Source organism: Vombatus ursinus, unplaced genomic scaffold (assembly GCF_900497805.2).
Source record: "Vombatus ursinus unplaced genomic scaffold, bare-nosed wombat genome assembly UNPS02014822.1, whole genome shotgun sequence".
Classification (NCBI taxonomy): Eukaryota; Metazoa; Chordata; class Mammalia; order Diprotodontia; family Vombatidae; genus Vombatus; species Vombatus ursinus.
The window spans coordinates 5,288,152-5,309,338 of record NW_020954600.1 but is presented as its reverse complement, the minus strand read 5'-3'; positions in this window follow the sequence as shown (position 1 = coordinate 5,309,338).

The window sequence follows — 21,187 nt, the reverse complement described above, 5'->3', positions numbered from 1 at the left end:
AGAGAGAGAGAGAGAGAGAGAGAGAGAGAGAGAGAGAGAGAGAGAGAACACCCAAGGACAATGTTTCCCAAGTTTCTAGGGAGGCCACCTGAAAAATCAGGGACATACTGAGGTACCACCTCCTCCTCTACATGACTGCAACATAGAGTAATCCTTCATTTCACCAACAAGGAAAGAATTATGCAAATGCATCAGGATTGAACTCCAGGTTATATCAAATAATAAGAGCTCACATTTCTACAGCATTTTACAGTTTAGAAAAGTCTTTTCCTCAAAATAATTTGAATGGTTTGACCCAGAGGATAATCATCAATGATTCAGTGTCAAGTTGCAAGGTCATCTCCAGTGTCATGCCACGTAGATATGTGTTTAACCCTGTACCTGTTAACTTTCTTTTGCAATGCTTGGAGAAAGGTATGAATGGCAGGTTCTCAGCTTTGCAGATGACAAAAAGCTAGAAGTGATAGCTCACACACTTTATGGTAGCCAGGATTCCAAAAAGGCTTTGAAAATGAAGTATAGTGAACTAAACTAAATAAGATAAAATTTGATAGAAATAAATGTAAATTCTTATTATAAAGTTCAAAAAATCAGTTTCACAAGTACAGAACTGAGGAATCATGTCTAGGTAGCCTCGTGTATGGAAAAGATTTTAGATTTTTGGTTGAACTGCACCTTTCAAATTAGTCAGGAGTGTGATATGGTAGTCAAAAAGCTAATGCAATCTTAGGTTGCAGTAAGAGAATCAGAATCTCTAGAAATAAAGAGGTGATAGTCCTATTATAGGGGTGGGTGGGTGGCAGAGTAGATAGAGTGTCATGCCTGGAATCAGGAAGACCCGAGTTCAAAATTTGGCCTCAGACACTGTGTGACCCTGGGCAAGTCACTTAACCCTATTTGCCTCAGTTTCATCATCTGTAAAATGAGCTGGAGAAGGAAATGGCAAACCACTCCAGCATCTTTGCTAAAAAAAAAAAATCCAAATGTGGTCACAACAACAATAACAAAAAGTCTTATTATATCCAGCCTTGGTCAGGCCACCACATTGTTTTCATTCATTGTTTCATTTCATTCATTTCATTGTTTTCAGTCATTGTTTCCACATTTTAAAGAGGCCATTGATTAACCGGAGAAGCAAAGAGCCTCAAGGTTATACCATATGAGAATTAATTGAAGGAACTGCAGATGTTTTGCCTGGGGAAGAGAAGACTTAGGGGGACTAGGGTGGAGCAAAAGAGCCAGCTTCAAGTATTTTAAGGTCTGTCAGCTGCAAAAGGGATCCAACTTATTCTGTTTGGTCATAGGGGCCAGAACTAAGATCGACGGATGGAAATTGCAAAGTTACAAATTACAGTTTGATATGAGGATAATCTTCAGAATTGTCGCCAAGTGGAATGGACTGCCTTGAGAGGAACTGGCCTTCCCCTTACTGGAAGCCTTCAAGAAAAGGATGGATTAATCACTCGGCAGACATTGAACAAGCATTCTATGTTCCAGAATCAGTGCTGGGCACCAGGGATGCAAAGTCCAAAACTTAAAACACTCCTTATTCTTAAGGGGTCTTTGTTCCACTACAGCAGGCAGGCATCAGAGCTGAGATTGGAACCCAAATCTCCTAAATGAAATCTTAATGTGCTTTCCACTGTAGAACTCTGCATCTCATGTAGCAATACTGAAACATTCCCCACATCCCTTTTCTCTCCCCAAATCAACCAGACTTGGCCGCCAAGAGAATAACTTTAACATCACAGAAACAATTTACAAAGAACACTTATAAAGGTACTAAAGAAGAAATTGGCAGAATAAATATTCCACTTAGAAACCTGCACCCAGGGAGATAATCAGGAGACTTCAGTCTCATTAACTTTGTCACTCTACAGGAGTTAAAAAAACAGACATTGACAGGTGCTCAGTGCTAGAGACCTACTTCTGTACCCATCTCAGGTTCATCCCTCCCAATGCTTCACCTTTCCAAGGTCTTGGTTTTTCCCCATTTGGGTCAAAGGTCACTGATTTTTAGAAAGATTGTACTTATATCAAGCTGAAATTTCCCCCTACAGTTTCCATCTACTGATTTTAGTTCTATCCCCTAAGACCAAACAGAATGAGCCAAATCCATCTTCCAGGTGATAGGCCTTCAAATACTTGAAGCCAGCTCTCTTGCTCTCCCCACCCTGCCCAAGTCTTCTCTTTTCCAGCCTAAAGACCTGCAATTCCTTCATCCTTTACTTCCTTCCCAGTTGCTTTCATCTTAATATAGAGGAATGTGGTAGGATTGGGAATGGGGCCCAGCACGAACAGAAGAAGTGCTGAAAGATAGACACCATATTTGGTCAGCCCATATCCAAGCATCCTAGCTGCCCATCTCTTATAGGGATTATGAAGTTTTGTGTAACATTGTGGTAACCCATCCCCATATCGAAGCTTGTGTTTTCAGGACCGTGACCTGCTCCATTTACATTTATGCAGTATTTACTATGTAGCAGGCACAGTGCTAGGAATTGGAGATCCTAATAGGGTAGATAACAGGTATATGTGTGTATGCACACACACACATTATAGATATACACACATTCATATACATATAATTATATATATATATACACATATACTTATATATACATATATATAATACAGTAGCTATATGCAAGAGGATACTAATAAATAGCTATACTTCCATTTTAGGAAGAATTCCAGTCATCTCACTCTCCCCTCAACTCTCTCCAGACTCCATTCTTCTGCCATATTTCAGGTACCCCTCTTATCTGCCTGCTCCCCATTTTCCAGCACCCTTGTGTAGTATGTGTTGTCTTACTCCATCAGATTAAGCTCCTCAATCTCTGGCTTGCTTGTATTAGCATCCCCAGCACTTAGCACAGTGTCAGACACATAGTCAACAGTTGATGAGTATTCTATCATCTATATATCTTTTTTTTTTAATTTTTAAAAAAATTTTATTCTGAACTTAAACGGAAAAGCATTCCATATATGCAGAACACAAAAAGAAGCTTGTGACTCTCCATTTCTTCCTGCTTGCTTTTTTTTTTAAACATGTGTTTTTAAAACTTTGGGTTCCAAATTTTCTCCCTTCCTCCCTCCTCACCCACCCTCATTGAAAAGGCAAGCAACTCAATATAGGTCATACATGTGCAGTCATGCAAAACACTTCCATAGTAGACATGCTGTGAAAAACTAACTGTATTTCCCTTAATCCTATCCCGCCCCCCCCATTTATTCTATTCTTTCTTTTGACCCTGTCCCTCCTCAGAAGTGTTTGCTTCTGATTACCCGCCTTTCCCAATCTGCCTTCTATCATTCCCCTGCTCTTTTGTCCCCTTCTCCCTCTATTTTCCTGTAGAGTAAGACAGATTTCCATACCCAATTGAGTGTGTATGTTATTCCCTCCTTAATTCAAATCCTATGAGAATAAGATTCACTCATTCCCTCTCACCTTCCCCATTTCCCTTCCACTGTAAGAGCCTTTTCTTTCCTGGGTTTTTTTTTTTTTTTATTGTGAGATGGTTTACACCATTCTACTTCTCCCTTTCTCCTTCTCCTAGTATAATCCTCTCTCACTCTTTAATTTTATTCTCCAGATATGACCCCTTCATCTTCAACTCACCCTGTGCCCTCTATCTATCTATCTATATATAATCTATATATCTATATAGATATATACATACACATAAATATAATTTTTTCCCTCCAGCTACCCTAATACTGACAAAGGTCTCATGAGTTACAAATATCATCTTTCCATGGAGGAATGTAAATAGTTTAACCTTAATAAGTCTCCTATGATTTCTCTTTCCTGTTTACCTCTTCATTTTCCACTAGAAAGTCAAATTTTCTATTCAGCTCTGGTCTTTTCATCAAGAATGCTTGAAAGTCCTCTATTTCACTGAATGACCATTTTTTTCCCTGAAGGATTATACTCAGTTTTGCTGGGTAGGTGATTCTTGGTTGTAATCCTGTCTCCTTTGCCCTCTGGAATATTATATTCCATGCCCTGTGGTCCCTTAATGTAGAAGCTGCTAAATCTTGTGTTATCCTGATTGTGTTTCCACAATACTTGAATTATTTCTTTCTGGCTGCTTGTAATATTTTCTCCTTGACCTGGGAACTCTGGAATTTGGCTACAATATTCCTAGGAGTTTTCCTTTGGGGATCTCTTTCAGGAGGAGATCGGTAGATTCTTTCCATTTCTATTTTGCCCTCTGGTTCTAAAATATCAGGGCAGTTTTCCTTGATAATTTCTTGAAAGATGATGTCTGGGCTCTTTTTTTGATCATGGCTTTCAGATAGTCCAATAATTTTTAAATTGTCTCTCCTGGATCTATTTTCCAGGTCAGTTGTTTTTCCAATGAGATATTTCCCATTATTTTCTAATTTTTGGTTCTTTTGGATTTGTTTTAGTGTCTTGATTTCTCATAAAGTCACTAGCTTCCAATTGCTCTATTCTAATTTTTAAGGAAGTATTTTCTTCAGTAATCTTTTGGACTTCGTTTTCCATTTGGCCAATTTTGCTTTTTAGGGCGTTCTTCTCCTCATTGACTTTTTGGACCTCTTTTGCCATTTGGGTTAGTCTATTTTTTAAGGTGTTATTTTCTTCAGTATTTTTTTGGGTCTCCTTTAGCAACCTATTGACTTGTTTTTCATGATTTTCTTGCATCACTCTCATTTCTCTTCCCAGTTTTTCCTCTACTTCTCTTACTTGCTTCTCAAAATCCCTTTTGAGCTCTTCCAAGGCCTGGGACTGATTCATATTTTTCTAAGAGTCTTTGGATGTAGAAGCTTCAACTTTGTTATGTTCTTCTGGCTGTATGTTTTGATCTTCTTTGTCACCAAAGTAAGATAATATAGTCTGACTCTTTTTGCACTGCTTGCTCATGATCTCGGCCAATTGTATGAGTTTTAAACTCTTTGTTAAGGTAAGAGTCTGCTTCTAATGCGGAGAATGTACTGTCCCAAGCTTCGGGGGTTTGTTCAGCTGTTTTCAGAGATACTTTTAGGGACCTGAAAATTTTCAGTTTTTCCAAGGTGGTATGATAAGGGGTGAGGTGTTTCCTCTCCACCACCATTACAAGCTTCACCATGCCAGTGCTCCTCCTCGCCCCAGGACCACCCCTCAGAATTGTGACCCAGATCCAAGCATGGGCAAAGCAACAGATTCCTATCTCAGCACTGGCAAAGAAATCCCTGCAATCCCCTCTGATCAGTCACTTGATTCCCTCTTAGTCTGTGGGCCAGAAGCTCAGGAGGCAGCCATGGCCCGTGCTCAGTACTTGCGGCTGAGACCTAGCTTCTTCTCTCACCGCAGTCACAGACTTTTCCCACTGACCTTGTAAGTTGTCTTTGGCATTCCTGGGTTGAGAAGTCTGGAAACCACCACAGCTTCCTGCAATTCAGCCTTCTGAGGCCTGCTCCAGGTTCGCTCCGGCCAACACGCCCAAGCCAAACTGTGCTCCTCTCCCCACCCAGCGCGATAAACCTTTCCGATCAACCATCCAAGTTATCTTGGGATGGAAATTTGTTTCATTCTGTCATTGTGTGGGTTCTGCTGCTTTAGAATGTGTTTAGAGTCATTTTTAATAGGTATTTGGAGGGGTTTGGGGGAGAGCTCAAGCAAGTCACTGCTTTCACTCTGCCATCTTGGCTCCGCCCTTCTACCTATCTATCTTGCTATGACCCACAAATGTTCCACTTCCATGCCAATGGACTCCCAAAATCCCTTTATCTGATTGTAATAGTTTAGTGTTTTACTTTCCTCTATGCCTTATGACCCTTAACTCTGTTTTTGATCCTCACAGTGACTTTCAATCCCTCTATCCATCAACTTTTTCCCAGACAATCACCCATGTATTGGCTATATTCTCCTCTCTTCCCTATGCTGACCCCTTAATGAATCAATTCACCTCCATATTATACTCTACCATCAATTCCCTCATCTTCCTGTCCTATAACTGATCACACATCACTAAACTGCAACCTTGGATTACTCCCACAATCCATCTCTTTTGCTCTTATTTAAATGCTGCTTAATGAAGCCAAAGATAATAACAAAAACATACTAATCGGGCCCATTACAAATTTGTATTATATGATCTCAACTGATCCATCAGTGCAGCAAGGCAATCCTTTTACACTCTCTAAACAATTCCTTACAGCAACTTTTCCAATCTTTTCATCACTACTCAAATTTCCTATGGCAAACCCTCCCCTTACCTTGTCAACTGAGGACTTCACTTCATACTTCACCAAAAAAAATGAGGCCATTCACTCAGACCTTCCTCTCCTCCTGATTTCATTCAATCATCTTCTACCACTATCTCCTCCATTATTCCTGGCCCTAATAAAGAGATGTCCCCTATCTTTGGCAAGGCCAACCCCTCTACATGTACCCCTAATCTTATCCCTTCTTCTTTTCCAGAAGATTACAGCAACTATCATGTCCACTCTCTCTAAACTTATCTCTCTCTCTATTTACTTGTTCCTTTCCTGCTGCCTACACACATGCTCGTGTTTTCACATCCTTTAAAAACCTTCATTTAATCCTAGCATCTTATATCTCTCCTCCCCTTTTTGGTTATCTAAATCCCTTGAGGAAACTGTCTACACTTGGAGTCTCCACTTCTCTTTTCACTCTCTTATAAACCCTTTGAAATCCATCTTCTGATCTCATCATTCAAGTGAAACTGCCCTTTCCAAGTCACCATGATCACTTAATTGGCAAATCAAATTGTTTTTCTCAGGCTTCATCCTTCATGACTTCCCTGCAGCCTTTGACTCTGTTGGTCACCATATCCTAATAGATACTCTCTTCTGTCTAGGTATTCATGACTCTACTCTCTCCTGGTACTATTCCTATCTGTCTGATTATTCCTTCTCAGTTTATTTTACTGGATCTTCATCCAGGTTGAATACACTAATTGTGAATGCCCCCAAAGGCTCTGTCCTAGATCTTCTTATCTTTTATCTCTATACTATCTTGCTAGGTCATCTAATAAGCTACAATGGCTTCAATTACTACCTCTGTGCAGATGTTTCCTGGATCTACGTATCAAGTGTCAATCCCCAAGCTCCAGACTGGTACTGCTAATTGCTTTTTGGCTAGCTCAAATTGGATATTCTATAAGTACCTCAAAATCTATCTGTCCAAAACAGTGCTCATTATTTTTACCCCCAAAGCTTTCTCTCTTCTCAACTTCCCTATTTCTGTTGAAGACACTAGTCCCAGTCACCAAGGCTCATAATCTATCCTTTGCTCCTCATTGACACTCACTTCACATATCCAATGTTGTCAAATCATACCATTTCTACCTTCACAACATCTCTTGTACATTTCCCTGTCTCTCAGTTCACACAGTCACCACATTAATACACATCCTCATTACCTCTTACCTGGACTATTTCCATTACTTTATACTTGCCTCATCACCACCCCTGGCCTCAACTCTTCTCCATTCCAATTCATCCTCCATTCAGCTGCCAAGATCCTTTATTAAAAGTGCACATCTGATCACTTCACCCCTGCTATTCAATAAACTTTAAGGACACACTATTGCCTCCAAGACCAAATACAAAACCCTTTGGCATTAAATCCCTTCATGATCTAATCCCTTTCCTACCTTTTCAATCTTTTTGCACTTTACTCTCATATACTGGCCTATTTACTGTTCTTCATACATAACACCTTCTCCTAACTCCATGCCTTTTCAATGACTGTCTGTCAGACTTAGAATGTTCCTTTTTTCTATCATTACCTCCTAGCTTTTCTGACTTTCTTTAAGACTGAAATCAAATCTAACCTTCTGCAGGAGACTTTTCCCAGTCCCTCTCCCAGCCCCCAACCCCTCTGGTTGACTTTCCTTTGAGATTACCTTCCACAATAAGACAGATAGATAAATAGGTAGATAGACAGACAGACAGACAGATAGGCAGATATCTTGTATGTACATAGTTATTTACATATTACTTTCCCCCCCCATTAGAATGTGAGTTTCTTATGGACAAGAACCATGTTTTGTTTTTTTTTCTCTTCCCAGTGTTTAACACAGTGCCTGGCACACAGTAAGTTCTTAATAAATGTAAAATGTTTGTTGACTGCCTAGTGCTACTGGGAAACTCTAAAACTATCAGTTGCACAGAAGGTGCAAATCTTCATTGACAGGAACAGTTACCTTACTCAAAGCTCCCTATCTTAATGAAATCAAAGATCAAATACAAAACAAAATACATTTCCTCTGCCCAGACATAAACTTCTTGAGAAACAAATTCCTAATCAGATGGTTAGAGAGCCCAATGGGAAGTATAGGCTTGTCATAATCAGCCCTGCCCTGCCCCCCCCCACTAGTGAATTATGGCTGCTATACAGTTAGGAATCATGAAACACTACAATGTTTTGTGTTTTTTATTAAAATAATAATTAATGTTATTATAACAATGAAGACAGTTGTCCCAACCCACCTAAAGTACAGGGCCTATTGTTGCTCCAATATTCCACCCTACTCATGATTTCAGTCACCCCTGAATTTCTTTTTATTTATTTATTTTTGGTTTTCAACATTCACTTCCATAAGATTTTGAGTTCCAAATTTTCTTCCCATCTTTCCCCTCCCCCTACCCAAGATAGCATGCAATTTGATATAGACTCTACATATACATTCATATTAAACCTATTTTCACATTAGTCTTGTTGTAAAGAAGAATTAGAACCAATGGGAGAAACCACAAGAAAGAAGAAACAGAAAAAAAAAGAGAGCAAATAATATGCTTCAATCTGCATTCAGACCCTATAGTTCTTTTTCTGGATGTGGACAGCATTTTCCATTATGAGTCCTTTGGAGTTGTCTTGGATCTTTGCACTGATAAGAAAAGATGAGTCTATCAAAGTTAGTCATTGTACATTGTGACTGTTACTGTGTACAATATTCTCCTGGTTCTGCTCACTTCATTCAGCAGCAGTTCATTCAAGTCTTTCCAGGTTTTCTAAAGTCTGCCTGCTCATCATTTCTTTTAGTACAGTAGTATTCCATTACAATCATATACCACAACTTGTTTAGCGACTCCCCAATTGATGGGCATCCCCTCAATTTCCAATTACTTGCCATCACAAAAAGAACTGTTATAAATATTTTTGTACATGTGGGTCCTTTTCCCATTTGTATGATCTCTTTGGGATACAGACCTAGAAGCGATATTGCTGGGTCAAAGGGTATGCACATTTTTATAGACCTTTGGGCATAGTTCCAAATTGCTCTCCAGAATGGTTGGACCAGTTCACAACTCCACCAACAATGCATTAGGGAATACTACAATTTTTGGTTAATCCAAACTGTATATAAACCAAAAAGCAACGGAAAGATATGAGGCAGACATAAGAAGGATGAACCATATTATCAATTGCAAGTTGTGTGGGAAAGTAGCAGAAAAGTTTTCACCAAGTATACATAAAGAAAGATGATGTTGGGCCAGTCATGCAGCTAGAGAAAGAATAACAGATGCATAGCCCAAATGTTTCACAGGATTTTATAGAATGTAAAAAGATCCCAAGCAAAGATTCCATCATATTAGGTAGATCATAATATATAATTACTTACAGGGAAAAGTTTCTTTTTTTCAAATTACATGGATCAATAGACAGTAAAACTAGAATAGTTGAGGACCTCAATATACTCCTCACTGACCTAGACAAATCCAACAAAAAAAAAAGATAACCAGGAAATAAGTGAAGGACCTGAGAATTCTATAAAAGTTAGTTATGATAGATTTCTGATGATTTTACTAAATGGAACTAGAAATGATCACATGTATTTATCATTTGTGCATGGAATCTTTGCAAAAATTAGCCTTAGGAAAGCACATGAAAACCTCATAAAAAATTCAGAAGAGCAGAAACATTAAGTATTACCTTTATTGAACACAATGAAATAAAAATATAAGAATTTTTTGAAAAAAAAATTTAAGCTTAAATACCTTAACCCTAAACAACAGCTTGGTCAAACAATAAATCATAGAAATATTAGATAATTTCATCAAAGAAAAGAACACCATTTTGAAGTGAGGACCTCATTTGACAGAGTAAAGGGAGTGTTTGCCATAGGAAATTTAAGAAGTCATGAAAAGATTGGAATAGCTGCTATAAGGAATTGATTGGAGAGTCTAAAAGGATTGCTTTGCTGCATTGATGGATCAGATGAAATCATATAATATAAATTTGTAATGGGCCCAATTAATATTAAAATTTTAGTATTGAAGTTTATATGTTTTTTCTTTTCTTATTTTGTATTTAAAAAACAATAAAAATTTGATTTTGCATCCAAAATAGTCTTTAGGGGAAACTTCATACCACTAAATAATTTAATCAGTAAAAGAAAAAAAGATTAATAAACTGAGCATACAACTAAAATCTAGAAAAGCAATCATATTTAAATGACTAGACACAAAAAAATAGAAATTCTAAAATCAGGTGAGATATTAACAAAATTAAAACCAAAAAATTGAATTGATAAATGAAACTAAGAACTGATTTTTAAATTTATAAAATAATTAACTAATTGGATGGAGGAAGAACAGATTTCCAGTATCAAAAATTTAAAAAGAATTTTTTTAAAAACAAAAAGGAAATAAAGGAAATTATTAGGAAGTACTTTGTCCAATTAAATTACAAAAAAAAGTTGATAACTTAAATGTTACAGATGTTTATTATATAAAAATATAATTACCCAGACTAAAATAAAAAGAAATATAAAGTTTAAATAAACCTATCTCAGGAAAATAAATTAAACAGACCACAAATGAACTCCTAAGGAAAACAAAAAACAAGACCAGATGGATTTACAAATGAATTCTACATGATATTCAAAGAACAGTTAATTTCAGTATTAAACAAACTATTTTTAAATTGTAAAAGAGCAGAGCCTACAAAGTTATTCCTATGAGAAATAAACATAATCTTTAAAACTAAAATAAGGAAGATCGAAGCAGATAAAATGAACCCACACTATTCCAAATGAATATCAATGTAAAAAATAGTGAATAAAATATTAGCCACTATGATATATTAAAAAGAGTATACACTATGAGATCAGATTTATATCAGGAATTCAATGTTGGTTCAATATTAAGAAAACTAAAGACATAATAGACTATAATAATTACAAAAAACAATAAAAACCATATGATGATAACAATAAATTAAGAGAAAGTTTTTTTATGAACTATGACATCCATTTCTTTTTTTAAATTACATTTAAAAAGATTAGGAATAAATTGAACTTTCCTAATATGGTAGTGTCTATCTAAGACATGGAGTTAGAATTATCTAAAATAGAGAAATGTCATAGGTCTTCCCATTGAGAAAGGGGGGGAAGCAAGTATGTTCTTTATCACTATTATTATTTGATATAATTCTTGAAATGCCAACTATAAAAATAAGACAAGAAAAGGAAATTAGGAAAATAAGCAAAGACAAAGGAGAAACAAAATTATCACTTTTGTAGATGGTATGCTAAGAGAACCCTAGTGATTCAACAAAAAGTTTAATTGAAACACTAACCAGCAAAGTAGAATGATATAAAATAAAACCACACAGATGATTTGCATTTCTACTTACTATCAATAAATTCCAGCAGGGATATAAAGAAAAACTATTTAAAATAACTATATAACACATGAAGTACTTGAAAGTTCACCTAGCAGGGGACTTAGAAAAATATGGAAAGACTTACACATATGAAGGAAGATGTTATCCAGCCTCAGAGTAACAGAGGACAAGCAAGTATAGTATAGTCTTACATAGATGCATATGAATGTATGTCTATATAGGAGTATGATTATAAATAAGTGTATTATATGTACATGTGCATATATATTTGTGTGTATATGTGAACATGTGTGTGTCTGTGTGTGTGTATGTCTGTATGTATTCATGCTTAATTGTAGCCTTCTTGGAAGGGATGAGGGAGGAAGAGGGAAAAAGAGAACAAAGTAAAAAGTGCATAACAGAAAACAAAAGAAAACATTTTATTACATGGGCTTTCTTGGAATGGAAATTTATTGCTGTATATTTTGAACCCTCTGTTATGTTCTGCTGAGCATATGGCAATGCTTTTGTTTTCCTTTTCTTATTTTGTATTTAAGTTTTAGTATTTAAGTTTATATTTCTTTTTCTTTTCTTATTGCATATTTGTTTCAGTATTTAAGTTTAAAATAAATTAATAAAAAAGTTCACCTACCAAGACACATGCAGGAGTAAAATTAATACAATTACAAAATAGTTTTTACAAGAAATAAAAGACAGACCTAAATAATCAAAGCCATATTAACTGCTCATTTTTGAGCTATGGAAATAGAAGGATGATAATACACTTATGCTAATTTATTTATGCAGTGCCCTACCAATCAAACTACCAAAACGGTTATTTTATAAAGCTAGAAATAAATAACAAAATTTATCTGGCAGAAAAGCTCAAGAACCTACAGGGAAATGATGAAAAAAGAGCAAAAGCAAAGAGGCCTAGTACTGCCAAATCTCAAACTACACTACTAAGCAATAATTGTCAAAACTATTTCTTGTTGTTTTTCAGTAGTTTCAGTCATGTTCGACTCTTAGTGATCCTATTTGGGGTTTTCTTGGCAGAGATATTGTTGGTCATTTCCTTCTCCAGCTCATTTTACAGGTGAGGAAATTGAGGCAAACAGGGTTAAGTGACTTGCCCATGGTCACAGAGTTAGTAAGGGTTGAGGCCAGATTTGAACTCAGGAAGATGAGTCTCCCTGAGCATTCTATCCACTGCACTACCTAGCTGCCCCAAAACTATTTGGCACTGGCTAAAAAATGGAAAAGTTAAGCAGTGAAACAAATTTGGAATTCATGATCCAAAAGCAAGTAAACCTAGTGATATAATGGTCAATAAACCAAAAGACCTGCAACTATTAGGGGAAGGACTCACTATTCAACAAAAACTGCTGGAAAAACAAAACAGAAAAGCAATCTGACAGAAACTAGGCTTAGATCAGCATCTCACTCCAAATTCCACAAAAAGCTTATTGAAAGATGCTCAAGAGATCACTTTGTGTATACCCTCATCTCTGAGGTTGTAGACTCATCAAATACTGGTGAGTGGTGAGATATTCTTTGAGATTTCAATGAATGATTGTGTCACATAGACTCCCAAACTACCACGCCAACTCAACCTCACATTAATGAGTCAAGGCCCCAGAGTATGACTACTGTGTTTCTTCTTCAAAAATCTAGGGGGTAACCCAGAGAGATTGGGTAGTAGTTCTCCAATGTTCTGTAGCTCATGAGCCCTCATTGGTGTGCTTTCCCCAACTGGTTTTCAGTGATATTTGTTAACATGACAATCACCTTTTAGAAAGGGGTATTTACTACTATGATGACTATATCTGGGCCTAGTGGGGTGAAATTATTTTGATCCCACCCTTACAACTAAATAGAATGAAAGGACTCTAATGATCAAGAATCATTGTCTGGAATGCTTTGCCTTTTCACTTCCTCCTCTTAGAGTCCCTGGTTTTATTCAAAGTTCAGCTCAGTCACCAGCTTCTCCATGAAACCCTTCTTGATTTACCCAAATGCTAGGGCCTTCCCTCTCAAATTAGATTATTTTGTATCTATTTTATATATACAACATATAGCTACATGTACATGTGCATGTACGTGCATGTGTATTTTACATAAATGCAAATATGCGTGCATATATGTGAATGTATAAACACATATAATGTTTATGCAGCAACCAGGTGGTGCAGTAGATAGAGCACTGGGCCTGGAGTCAGGAAGACCCGAGTTCAAAACCAGCCTCAGACATTTTCTAGTTGTGTGACCCTGGGCAAGTCACTTAACCCTGTTTCCTTCAGTTTCCTCATCTGTAACATCAGCTGGAGAAGGAAAGGGCAAATCACTCCAGTATCTTTGCCAAGAAAACTCCAAATGGGGTTACAAAGAATCAAACACAACTGAAGTGACTTCACAACAACAATAACAATGTGCATATGTGTGTATATGTATTGACTTCCTTGGCTAGATTTTAAACTCCTTGATGGCAAGGACTACATCATAATTTTCTTCATATCCCCAGAGATGCACATAGTGCCTGGCACATAACGGACGCTTAATAAATGATTGTTGATTAATTGTTTGATATTTCCTATCAGAAAATTCTTCATCCTTCCTTATCTAATTCCATCCTGATTCAACTGAAGCTGATTTCCTTTTGTTCTATTCTCTGAGCCAATGGAGAGAGACTAGAAAAGGGCACGTTTTATGGATCAGTTTAGCATGCGTTATTCCCTAAGATCCACATAGCTCAAACTGAGTTTGGAGCCAGTTTGGCCTGGAATCTTAATCAGCATCATTAATCCATAGTCTGTTCTATGAGAAATTCCAATGTGGACATTTAATTGTTGGGATGTGAAATGCATGAGGCTTCTGGGATTTTGGTGAACCATCAGACTATAAAGTTTTGTGTCTTGGATACAATCTTTCCTCCAATACATAATATTCAGGCAAAAGAATGGGGTTAGCTGTTGATCATAAATAACATCAGAGGGCTTGAGGTCTTCTCTCAAGCTACAGATCATCAGAGTCATTCTTTCAAGCAAATCAGCTCAGATTTCTTGGAATTAATTCTTCTCACCTATGTGCACCTGCCAATTAGTGAGTATTCATATCAGTCGGACCACATAGCAACAAGAATAATAATAGCTAACATTTATCTAGCATTTTAACATTTTCAAAACGAGTTATATCATTTCCTCCTCAGAACAACCCTACAAGGTAGCCTCTGTCATTACAGATGAGGAAACTGAGGGTCAGAATCTCTTCTGACTCTAACTCTAACACTTACTAGCACAATGGTTAAGAGCAATGACATTAATACTATATAAATAACACTTTAGTACTTTATTTCTTTTAAAAAATGTTATTTCTTATTATTCTGAATTTAACAAATCCCCATAAACATGAATGGTTCCACATACAAAGAACAGAAAAAGGGGACTGATAGAAAACAGTGTATCTCATTGGGTTTACTATTGCCTCAAGGAATAAAATAAAAAATTGTTGTTATACATCCAAATCCCTCTATAATCTGGATGCCATATACCTTTCTAATTTTCACGCACTGTCTGTTCCAGTCAGATTGACCTAATGGCTGCACCCAGTACACAATATCTATTTCCAGTCTCCAGGCATGGCCAGAGCAAAGAGATCTCAGAAGCAAGGAAAGCAAATAGCAGAAGAATCAGCATCTAAATTAGTATAGCCATTCATACATTCATTTTAAATAAACACATCTCTTGCTACCCTTAAACAAATCCCTTGAAGAAGAACCAGAGACCAACCAAGTCTCAAGGTATCATGAGTTCCCCCAGACAGCTAGTAAATGACTCTCTTGGAGACCACGAGCAGAATAATATGAGGGAATTTTTGCTTGCTCCTAACGGGTCATGGTAGTGGGAAGAATTCCTAGATTGGAGACATGCATGTAGATTGTTTAAGGGCTCTCCAAGTCCAGGAGGCATGGACTTCCACACAGAAGGAAGTCTTTTATTTATTTTTATTTTATTCCTGTTTATTTTATGTATATTGAAACTCTGAGATCATTCTTTTAGAATAAAGCTGGCTACATTGTCCTTTCAGGTTTCTAGCAAGGATTTCTAACTTAGGAGCCATGAACTTCTTTTTTCTAACATTATAACTATATTTCAGCATAATTGGTTTGCTTTATAATTATATGCATTTCATTTTATGTATTTAAAAAGACTATTCTGAAAAGCAGCCCATGGGCTTCATCTGTCTACCTAAGGAGTCCAAGACACAAAAACCTTAAGAATTTCTATTCTAAGGTACCCCTTAAATGGTTGGGTAATTTCTAATGATACCGTGGTTCTCCCCACTGTTAGCCACCAATGATTAACATCCCTATTCCATTTAACCAATTAACAACAATTAGCTTTTACTAATTAATATTTACTATGAAGATATAGCAATAACAGAATTAAAAAAAAAACATTCCCCCAACACATCGGGGCATACTGTTTCCTAAACCCCCTTGGTCTCTGGGGAGGAACAGGCTCAAATTTGAAGCAGTTTCCACACAGCATCAGTTCCACTAAATTCATTTCCAAATGTGGCATAGTTGTGCGATGAGGTCTCACATTAGCTACCACTAGGCTGGATCTCTCAGATTATTTCTCAGGGTCTATGTTTGAAAGGTTGGTCACTGGGGCCTCTCCCACTGGTCGAGCTGGCCACAAAACTCAGTGCGGCCTCCAGCTCTTAGACCTCTGATGGCTCACCCATCTGATGTTCTGAAGCTCCAAACAATGAAGGTGCCCTCAATATTTTTTACATAAGACAGGAAAGAATAAACCCGAGAGAGAAGCAAAAACAGGAGTCTGACCCCAGTGAGTTACATTGCAGCTGCCCTAGTAGAGAAATGAAGACCTGAAGCTTCTCTCCCCACCAAATTTTAAGAAAGGTTTTCTTCTTCACTGGAACACAGCCAGGCAGGTAGGAAGACTTGACCAAGAAAAATGCTTTGGCTGGTTAATGCCGTTTGAACACACCCTAGTTCCAGCAAAGCAGCCAAACGAAAGTCCATTGTTTCATCACACGGTTAGTCAACTGCAACCAGTTACAGGACATTTAGAAAAACTCTAAAGCAGGGAGCAGGGCACTTCCCTTTCACATCATCATGCCTTTCTAATAGCAGCTTCCCATCATGGGGATTGTATCAGCTGAACATGCTGATTTGAATCCATATCTAATTTTTGGGGGGTCTAGCAATTGTGGTTAAATGACTTGCCCAAGGTCATACAGTTAGTAAGTGTTAAGTGTCTGGGATTGAATTTAAATGCAGGTCCTCCTGACTCCAGGGCCAGTGCTCTCTCCACTGCATCTAGCTTCCCCAATCCATAGCTATTTTTAACAACTACCTACTAAGTGGGTTCATGATGGTTCCTGTATCTTTTTAAGGTTTACAAGAGGCTTTATATAAATTGGCTCATTACTTGTATAAGCTTAAATATGTGTGTTGTCTGCCAAGTCAAAATTATAAGTGTGTATTAACATTTAGTATTGCCAGGCAATGTGCTAAGTGCTGGGGATACAAAGAAAGGCAAAAGACAGTTCTAGCTCTCAAGGAGTTCACAGTCTAATGAAAGAGACAACATGTAAACAACTGTATGCAAACAAGATTTATCCAGGATCCATTGGGGGTGATCCCAGAGGGAAGGCACTAACATCAAAGGAGATCCAGAAATTCTAACTGAGACTTGAAAGAAGCCAAGGATGCAGTGAGGCAGGAATAAGGAGGGCCAGATTCCAGCCAGGAAATGTCTTGTGTGAGGAGCAGCAAGAAGGCCAGAGTGGCTGGATTAGAGAGTACATGGAAGAGAGTGAGGAGTGAGAAGGCTGGAAAGGTAAGAAGGGAACAGGTTATAATAACCTTAAGAACCAAACAGAGGATTTCATATTTGAACCTGGAGGTGATAGGGAGCCAGTGAAGTTGACTGGGGACAGCCAGGCAGCACAGTGGACAGAGTGCCATGCCTGAAGTCAAGAAGATGCATCTTCATGAGTTCAAATCCAACCTCAGACACTAGCTGTGTGACCCTGGGCAAGTCACTTCACCCTGTCCATTTCAGTTATCTCATCTGTAAAATGAGTAGGAAAAGGCAAACTACTCCAGTATCTTTGCTAAGAAAATCCCAAATGGGGTCACAAAAAGTCAGACGCGACTGAGACAAATGAACAATAAAAGACATTGATTGAATGGGAGTTTGATGGGAGGAGGGTGATTTGGTCATATCTATGCTCCAGGAAGGTCACTTTGATAGCTGAGTGGAGGATGTGTCCAAGTGGGCAGAGACTTGAGGCAGGGAGCAGAGATTGCTTCATTTTTGTCTTGTATCCCCAGCACTTAACACATAGTAGGTGGTTTAAAATAGGTGTGGAATAATTGGTTTAGGTACAGGGGTGGGGAACCTGCAGCCTCGATGCCACATGTGGCCCTTTAGGTCCTCAAGTGTGGCCCTTTGACTGAATCCAAACTACACAAAACAAATCCCCTTAATAAAAAGATTTGTTCTGTAAAACTTGGGCTCAGTCAAAAGGCCACACCCAAGGATCTAGAAGGCAACATGTGGCCTCGAGGTCACAGGTTCCCACCTCTGATTTAGGATCATAGGACCTAAAGTTGATAGAAACCCTACACATTGTCCAGTCCAACCACTCTCTGTAGACTGAGGATTTGAACTTGGGTCTTCATAGTTAAAGTCCAATGTTTTAGTCATAAACATAATACTCATAAGCAAATACTATAACACAAATTCAAATAAAATAACCGCATGAGAGAAACATAAACACAGTTCCTGAAGAGCTTCAAGGAGGGAGACATCATTGCCAATCAGAAGAAATCAGGGAAATCTTTATGGAGGAAGCGCCAATAGTCATGGGCCATGAAGGACAAGTAGGATTGAAAGACAGAGAAATGATGGGCCATTTTATTATCCTCATTTTAATATATAAGAAAGCCTCAGACTCATTGGGAATTTAAATACCTTTATCCTATTTACACCTCTAGTTACTAATACAGGAAGAAATAAAATGAAAGGAAAAAACTGGTTTATGTCCTTTTGCTTTGGATTACTTATTCTATCTCCCTCCTAGGCATACTGAGCTTTAATTAACATTTTGGATGAAAGGTGATATAGAAACACAAAAGTGTCATGGAAACAAACTGAAAATATTTTCCTTAAGACACAGAGCAATTTTTGTCTCTAAACTCCCAACCTTACCGTTAGAAATAATTTTTAGAATCATTTTAATTTCCATCATTCTCCATGACAAGTTAGTGAATATAGAGTGTCCTTTAAATATTTAATAATTGCTCTAGACATTTTTCCCTTTATTATAATTCTATGACCAGAATCCCCAAGCCCTTCCATCAGTCTCAGGGTCACAAAGCAAACAGAGACAGTTAATTTCCAGGCAAACAGCTGTTCACATGATCCTTCTTCTGAGCTTCTGAAGGTCAAAGGAAGCACTCCTGGGAAGGAGGTTCTTGCTCCCCAAGCTCTCTGGTGAGGCCCACCACTCACCAAACATTCATCCCTACCTTTTTTCCATCTCCCCCTTCCCCCCAACCTTCCCAATCAAGCCAAGCCCACCTTCTCTTAATCATCATTGGAAAGACAAAAAGTTACAGCTTCAGAACAGCGGGCCACAATTTCACACTCCATTTGCCCCAGAACTCAGAAGGCCACTAATGTGCTGTTTGCTTTTTAGCAGGCATCTCGGCAGTCATCAGCGAAATGCAATCTGGCGCTGCTCCTGGGGCAGTGTGGCTATTTATGACAGCGTGTCTTGAGACGCCTACATGGAACGTTGAAATGTCCACTACAATCTGCAGGTTGATCCATCCTCCCAACATTTGGTGTTGGATGAAAGTGGAGGAAGGTGAAGGTAGTTGCCTTTTCAATCATTTCCTTAATTCCTCCTCTTGCCATTCCATGACCCAATAACAAAGTGAGAATCATAATTAGCCATTTTTGCACCCAGAGTAAACAATACAAAAACATTCCCTCAAATTCACTTTTTAGGAAAATTTCATTTAGTGGAGTTAGCAGAGACACAACCGGATATTACCCTATGGGGAGAGGGAAGGGCAGAAGGATCTCTAGAGCCAGTCACCATGGACAGAGCTCCTTGGACACTACAGTTACTTGGTGAGGATGGAGTGTGGAAGTAGCATACCACTTGTTAACTTCCTTTTCAACTATGTTTTCTTGCTAATTAGGAGCTAAGCTCAGGTGTATCTATTTTAACAAAAGAATATAAGTACTGACAGCATCTTCTAAATTTCAGGACCCGGGGGCAAAGACCATTTGCCTTGCCTTAGTTACAGTTCTGACTTAGCATCCCAAACTCGTCTTCTAGGCTATATGTGTCAAACTGTAAAACCCTCCAGTACAGACAGATGGTAATAGCCTGAAACACACTCACCCTAGTTTTTATGGCATACTCAATCACACAATATTCTAGAGCTACAAAATATCTCCTTGTTTTTACTTCCCTTGATCAACAGATATATACCTCCAACCTTCACAATGAAGAAAAAAAAAAACAGATATCTTCACTCTTTAGCCCAGATTGAAAGCATGCCACAATCAGTTTTCAGTCTAGCTTTCCAGTTTTACTTTGGACTAGTTCTCTTCACATAATCTGTCTTCCTGCCATAAGAAGAATATTTAACAGCTAATCCCTACCACCACCACCACTAAATCTTACCAACTTTTCCTGTTTCAGAGAGATTTTGTGTATTGTCTTCTATGACCAGAATACAACCCACTCTCCCCTGCCATCTTTAACCACTGAGATTTCACCCAGGCATCAACCCAAATCCTCAGCCCACCCTTCAGAATAATTTTTTTCCTTCAAGGCTTCTGTATGCCATATATTCCCAACTGAAAATGTTTTCTCCCTTTACAAATTTTTCAAGAGTACTTTGTCCAGGCTTCTTTTCTTACAGCTCCCTACTTCTTATTGTAATTACCTTTATTAAGACACATATAGGCTCTAAGGGTCTTTATCCCTACTCCTACTCTCACTGGCAAGTCAGGTTCCCAGACTGACTACATCTTCTGCTCAGAGGTCTAGGCACACTCCTGAGGAGATGGAAGGTATTTTTCTTATGCCATTATTTCAAGACAATACTTCAGTGAAGTCACCCCATAATCACCAGGGATTGTCACCTCAGTATCTTTTAACTAATTAACAGCAATCAATTTTTACAAAAGCATATTTACTAAGGAGATATAGCAAGAACAAAAATACAAACAATTCTCCCAAACATGGGGGACATTCTCCCCTACTTCGGTCTCTGAAGAAGAGTTTCAAATTTGCCACAAAATATTTGCCCCACCAAATTCACTTCTGAATGGGGCGTAGCCGGTAGAGTTGCTCCGTGGCTCGTTGGCCCCAGCATTTTAGCTACAAAGTCAAACCACTCCTGGACTGGGTCAGCAAGGTCACTTCAGACTGCTCCTTGCTGAGCTCAGCTTCTTCCAGACTTCTGTCTGGATTCCCATAACTGAACCTCTGGTAACTAACCTTCTGCCTCCCCAAAGCCCATAAGTGTGTAGCCAGTCATTCTGT